The following is a 7,735-nucleotide window of genomic DNA, read 5'->3' on the forward strand; positions in this document are numbered from 1 at the left end:
GAGTGCCTAGTGCCTCAAATGTGACACCTCAAATGGCTCACACAACATCAAATGCTCTTGGAATAACTTAGAGAGAAATCCATACTTCATGAAATCGGCTAGCCCTTCTTTTACACACACTAGTGGCCGATTTTGGTGAATAATATGATGTTTATATAGTGTGTTACAATTAGGGTTACACCATGTAAACCCTAATTGTCATGACCTTTCATTTCCATGACCCATGGGTTATGTAACCTCCATGGAGCATCCTATGGGTTTAACTCAACTTGATTATCTATTGAGCTTTGGCCCACTATATAAGTTATGGATGATTTACACAATCAACCATATATTTAATTAGTCTTCTTTTGATCACATAATTAATTCTTGATCAATACTAATTAAATATTATTATTCTTATTATTAATATATTAGAACTTATAATATATTAATAACCATAAGTGTCTTATTTCTCTCATTTAGTCTATCCAAGTGCATGATGCCATGCAACCCAAATGGACCATGCCGGGTAGGGTCAAGTACATACCAAATATAGTTATGGACTTAGACATTAATCCAACAATTTTTGGGACAAATATCCTCTCTGCACAAAGGGGTTCGCTTCAGGAAGAGGAAAAATTGACTTTCTGATACTTTGGATCATCGGGATTTTGTCAAGTTGGCAAAGTGGCATGTAGGATAAACCATATGAAAAGGTTCGGTTGGGATTCACATCACCTTTCACATTTCGCAATTGCGAAAGTGCATCATGGATAAGGAGGCATTAGTATCGTTGGATGACATTGAGGTCGATATGCACCTGAATTATGTTGAGGCCTGTAGCCCTTCTAGAGAGAACGTTGAAGTTTCTGCAGGACAAGGAGGTATCGTTGGTAAAGGTATAGTGGGAGCACCGAAGAAGGTACAAGTGGACGTGGGAGCCGGAGGCAGAGATGCGGGGGCACTATCTGAAGTTGTTCACTACAGTGGACTTCGAGGACGAAGTCTAGTTCAAGTGGGGGAGAATTGTAACGCCCCGATTCCCAAAGTATTGATTTATGGTGAAATTGTCATGATTTCAAGGTCTACTCGACGACTTGGGTGCCCTGACTCGTCGAGTAGCAGCGGGTTGGTCCACATGTTTAAGTGATCTGCTCGCTGAGTCCAAGAAAGGGCTCGATGAGTAGGAGCTTGAGGATGAAGCCCTAATTTCTGGGGGTTTTGCACCCTATTTAAAGGATCATTGGCCACCTCAGCCTCCCCTTACAGCCTCTTGATAGTCCATAAACCCTAATCCGTGTGTGCGCATCATTCATGTGTGTTTTAAGCATTAGAAGAGGATTCTTGGTGGGAATAGCTTGAAGAACAAGTGATTAGAAGCAAGGAACATATGGGATCTGAAATCTACCTCAGTTAGCATCTTTTGGAAGGTATAAAGTCGTTTTCTTGACCTCATTTCCTTCTAGAACTCATTTAGGTGAATATTAAGGCTTTTCTAGCATATTATGAAGCTATTCTTGAGTATGAGCCAAGATCTAAAGTTGTAACTTCAGATCTGAACTCTCTTTGGTAGCTGCTCATCGGTAGCTGCTCCATGAACAGCTTTGACCCACAAAGGAGCTACTTATACATGGAGTGAGAAGCACGAAGAAGCATTCGAGAAGCTGAAGAAGAATTTGTGTGAAGCACCGATTCTTTCTCTACCTGATAGAGTTGAAGACTTCGCAGTGTATAGCGATGTGTCAGGAGTCGGGTTAGGATGTGTTCTAACTCAAAGAGAAAAGGTGATAGCATATACATCTCGACAACTGAAAGAACACGAAAAGAACTACCCCACTCATGATCTGGAGTTGGCAGCGGTAGTATTTGTAACATCCTGACTGTCAGATATCATTATTATTCCATTTGGATTTCATATTTTAAGGTCTACTCGATGAGTTGACGCTATGACTCGTCAAGTAGCAGCGGGTCAGGACGTGTCATTTAATGAGTGACTCGGAGAGTTGGCTTGGGGACTCGATGAGTTGGAGCTGGCAAAGGAAACCCTAAATTTCAGGGTTTTTGCATCGTATATATTGGACCATTAGCGCCTTCCACTATTCTTTATCACCCCTTGAGAGCCAGAAACCCTAATTTCCGTGAGTGTGAGCTTTGAGAGTATTTTGGAGCTTTGGGAAGTGATTTTTGTGAAGGAAACTTGTAGATCAAGAGGCTAGCATCAAGGATTTCATGTGGATCCAGAGTCTACTTCAGCTTAGGCACGTTTTGGAGGCAACAAGCTGTTAACTTGACCTCTTTTCTTCTAGAATCTTTCATATGTGAAGATTAGGGCTTTCTTTAGCTATTCATGAAGGGATTATGGTATTGAAGCTAGATCTGAAGTTGAAACTTCAGATTTGAACCTCTTTTGAGCACTAAGTTCATAAAGTTCTTAATAGGGTCATGAAGGACCCCTTGTTTATGAGTAAAGTCCCATTTAAGTCTTAGATGTGGAATTTGAGTCATGCAAATACATAAAGGTAGCAACTTTACATTGCTAATGCACTCTAGGGACCTAGAGCTACTGATTGGAACAAATGGGTAGTTCAAAACGCGTGATCATGAGAATATGCATATTGACTCGGCGAGTCTGGCAGATGACTCGGCGAGTCGAGTGGGGTTTTGTCCAAATTAGTCCTGCATAGACTTGGCAAGGTCTGGGAGATGACCCAACGAGTTAGTTTGGATTCCAAGCACTAGGTTTGTTGGGTCTAAAATTATGGTTTATACTTTGCTTTTCTAAACAACTGTATTTTTCTTTAGTGTAATAGTGTTTGTAGCTTGTTGTGTAGCTGTGTACGACTGGACACGTGTGTACGGCCGTACACCCTGTGTATGGCCTTACACAGGTGTGCGGGTGTACAATCGTGTACTACTGGGAGTACTATAAATTGAGGAGTGTACGGCTAGACAAAGAGAGCATCTTATAGAGAGAGAAACTAGAGAGAAGAACTAGTGTGTGTGTGTGTGAATCTCTTGTAAGGAGCATAATTCATATCATCAATACATTAGATTCATCTTATTCTTCTTCTTCTTCTCTTTTATTTTGATCTGGCATCATCCATTTGATAGGGATTCCGCACCATCAAACATATCTGATTGATACACAAGCAGATTGGGGACTTACAAGTGGTATCAGAGCTTGGTTTGTATCAATCAATTTTGTCAGATCTGGAGCTTATTTGACCTTATTTTTTAAGGATTTTTGCGATTTTAGATACATCTTGGCAAAATAAGGGGGGTTTATTCTTTGCATTTTTCCTAAAAACGAGTTTTTGATCAGGTTTTGGAGCAAAAAGGGTGAAAAACGTTTTTCTTAAAAACGAGTTTTTGATCGAGTTTTGGAGCAAAAAGGGTGAAAAACGTCGTTTTTCACGAGCTGTTGAAGGTGTACGGCCGCACACCCACCCGTGCACAGTTAGAGTGTACGGCCCAACTTCGTTCAGCACCATTTCCGTTCAGCAACATTCATCGTTCATCCTCTTACTCGTTCAACGTACATTTAAAAAGAAAGAAAGTTTGGGCTGCCACGGATCGAACCCGGGTCCCTTGTTTATTAAACAAGGCATCTTACCAGTTCATCTAGATTGGAAGATGTTTTATATTTCCCTCCTTTGATATATATAGCCTCACAGCAACAGAAAATAATCAAAAGATTTTCGGGGGTTACAAGGATTCGAACCCGGGTGCTCTACCTCTTCAACCAGACGCCTTACCATCTCATCTAGCAAGCATCTTATTGAATTTATTTTGAATTCCAACTTCGCATTTTTGACACTTTTAACCCAAAAATCAATTTCCTTTATTTTAAATTACTTTTTCAACTAAAAATTTTAGTTTTTAATTTTTGATTTTTAATTTTGACTTTTTGCTTAAAATTTTGACTTTGACTTTCAAGTTTGACTTTTGACTTTAAACTCTGACTTTTTCGTTTAACATTTAAAATTTCAAATTTAGATTTTCGGTTTGACTTTGAAGTTTGAATTTTTAAGTTTGACATTTTAAGCTTGATTTTTTTAAGGTTGACTTTTGAGTTTTTAGTCAAAGGGCATTTTTGGTAAATAATGAGTTCCTCAAACATCCTGATCAATGAAGTCTCTTGTTCTCAATCTTGTATTAAAACTGTCAAAATTTTACCTGATCAAATTGAGTTGATTAAAAGAGAAAATGAGGACCTAAAATATGAGAGGTACACTATTAGGAAAGAACAGAAACCATTAAAAGCACAATTAGAAGCTAAAATCAAGGATTTCTGAAAACTGCAAGAAGATTATAGCAACAAGTGTGAGAATTATGATCACATCAAAAATAAACTTGCTGCTGTAACTGAAGAACTTGACAATTTGACAATTAAGTGTGGAAAAACATATGTTAGTTTCAAAAATTATACTGCGTCAAGTAAGACAGTCGAGTCCTTAGTAGAAAAACAATTGATTTTTAAAGATAATCAAACCAAGGGTTTAGGATTTCACAGTGTGCAACCTCTTTTTAATCACAACTATAACCCACCTCTTGAGACCAATGAGGAAGAAATGCCTGCTCAGTATGGCTAAACTCCTGCTCCAACTTCAGTTAAGACTGAATAATCAGGGCCAACTGAGGGTGTTGAGGTGAAGAATATTGATGCTTCTACTTCCTATGCAGGTAAAGTAGCGGGAGATGAGAATAAGGAGAATACTACTAAACAAACAAATGTCTCCTTGAACTCTGAATTTGTTGCTTCTAACTCAGTTACTTCTAAACTCGCTGTTGAGAAATACAAGCCACCAAAACAAGCGAAACCGACGGCTTGCTGTAATTGTGCTTGTAAGAACAACAAGAGACAAGACATGGATACACCACCAGGGGCAGGAAGAAACAACTTCCCAATGAAGAAAAAGACATGTTTTCACTGTGGAACACCTGGACACATTGCCAGAAATTGTCCAAATCGCACTTACATACCCTACTACGCACAAGGGTGGCAAAATGCACCAAGAAGGAGATACCCCAAAAGAAGCCCTTCGAGGTCACAATCGCAAAATGGTGACTGGAATGCCAACAAGGGCAAGAGTTCAACTCCCAAGGACAAGAAATCAAATCCCAAGGTCAAGAAGGGAATGTCGTCCAAGAAGTCCAATCCAAGAGATGCTCCAGTGAAGCTAAGACCGGTTAGGTCAAAGTCATCTCGACGATCGACTTCAAGTTCAAAATTAAGTGCCGAGGCACCCATCGGATCGAAAAAGAAATGGGTTAAACCCAACTACAAATGGGTACCAAAGGTTCAATCTCCCAAATCTCCTAATGCTTCTAATATTTCTACATCTTCTGTTTGTGATAAGCATGATATGTCGTGGGAGAGAGTACCTTGCAAATATGACAAAGGTCAACTCGGTTTCAAAATGGACTGGGTTCCAAAGACCAACTGATCCCGCTCTATGTCAGAGCAGCTATGGAGGCATATCATCAGACTTAGGTTTGATGGTAGTGGTTGTTCCAGGCACATGATAGGGGACATCTCTCAACTGTGCAACACTCAGAACTTTAAGTGAGAGTATGTGTCATTTACGGGAAGGGAAGAAAGGAAGGGATCACTCATTGGGGTTAGTGCTTAATGACATGAAGAATTTTCGGATCTGTTTTGAGATTATACGTGCTGTTCTTAGACCTTTTGGTTGCAAATTCAGTCGGTGAATTACAGTTTGATTTTTCTTCTCTATACTCCTGAGTTTACCTTACACTGTTTCATTTCAAAGACAAATTTTCATTTTCTTATAGCTTTTCTTTAGTATGTATTGTTTGGGAAGTGATATCAAGAAAGTGATAACGGGCAGTCTAAAACATGTGTAAAGGACTGAATCTAAATTGTCTAGACTCTGTGTTCAATGTGATGGTAGGCACGAAGGATTTGACAGTGTGGATTTAGTTAGGATTGTTTGAACTGAAAATACGACGCTCGGGTAGATTGAGCAGTGAGATAAACACGGGAACCTACAGGATACACTAAATTAATACGCATCTAGAATAGTGGTTCAAATTTTCCTTGATGTACGGACTTATGTCGTTAATTCTGGTTCTGATAGGCTGACCGGGGGTTTCTGATAAAGTACGTCTGTAGAAATTATTTTCTTGCTTTCTATCTGTCATTCATATGTTGCTTCCTTTGCGTGATTGGAACATATCTAACATGGATTGCAACATATGCAACTCTATTTCTGTGCATCTTCTTTATCTATGAAATTCTTTCTATCTGTGAGCCATATATGCTGTCCCCTCTGCGTGATTGGAAGATCCGACCTGGGATACAACATATGGAACATTCTACCTCGCAAGCCCTCTATTCTAGTTAGGCATATGTTGTCCCCTCTGCATGATTGAAAGAGATTGGACCTGGGACACAACATATGCATCTATCTCTAAATCCGACTTCCTCCTTAATAATTGTTTACTCACCTAAACTAAGGATTCCTTAGGAAGTTCTTGATAACCAGGGTATATTGGGAAGTGGGGAACACGTTCTAGTGTAACTCAAACCGAACCATTTAGAGGTTGTCTGTAAATCTCGCTGCTTAATTTAAGTGGACAACAATACCCGTGGTCGTCATCAGCTAAATGGTTTATTTAGAAAAGTTTTTCAATTTCCTTCGTGTTTAAGTGGACCACAATACCGACGATTGAGCAGATCTATTCATGAAGGTGCAGGTACTGATAAACAAAGTTAAGATTGTCTTACAACTTTGATCCCAAATATATTTGTTTCTGTTAAATTTGTTCATAGTTTTCCTCTATGCACAACGTTAGGGGGAGAATTAAAAAAAATCAAACAAAAATCAGAAGATTCAAAAATCAAACAAAAAAAAATTAAAAATCCAAAAATAGTGTTATTTCTATTTTATTTCTTGTTATTGTTTGCTAATTTTGTTTTTAGTTTTGTTTTTATCTTTTAGTTTTGTTTTGTCTTGAAAAGTAAATTCAGATATAGATGAGACTCATGGAGTCTGTAAGCCGAAGCTTCATACGTGATCATCAAAGAATTCTCATTCGAATGAGCAAGAAATGAAGATTATTCTTTAAACATTCAATCCTTCAACCCTAGAAGCAAGGTGAACCTACAATTGAAGATTATGTGACGGATTGTATTGAAGCCTCCTCAATCAGTATGTTGCTATCTACGAGCCTGCTGAAGTGATCCAGAAGATTTGTTCTCTCTGATGTTCTCTCTGAAGATTCTCAAGCTGAAAGCACTATGTTTCAAGAATCTTATCAAGAAGCCTCCTCACCCAATGTGCATTCAGAGTCAAATTTTGAAGAAAAGCCCAACTGCTCAAGATGAAGTCATTCATTGAAGACTCATCAAGTTCATCTTGAAGTTGTGAAGAATTTGAAGATTAAAGCTGAACCCAAGCTCCTAATGAAGATTAACAAGAAAAGCCAGCTACCTTTTTAGGGGAGTTTGTTGGGTCAGTTAGAAAAGAAAGCTAAAAACCAAGGGGGAGATTTTTGGGTCTAAAATTATGGTTTATACATTGATTTTCAAAACAAATGTATTTTTCTTTAGTGTAATAGTGTTTGTAACTTGTTGTTTAGCTGTGTACGGCTGTACACGGGTGTGCGGCTGTATACTCGTGTACTGCTGGGAGAGCTATAAATTGAGGAGTGTACGGCTAGACAAAGAGAGTATCTTGTAGAGAGAGAAACTAGAGAGAAGAACTAGTGTGTGAATCTCTTGTAAGGA

This window comes from Lactuca sativa, chromosome 5 (assembly GCF_002870075.4).
Source record: "Lactuca sativa cultivar Salinas chromosome 5, Lsat_Salinas_v11, whole genome shotgun sequence".
Lineage (NCBI taxonomy): Eukaryota > Viridiplantae > Streptophyta > Magnoliopsida > Asterales > Asteraceae > Lactuca > Lactuca sativa.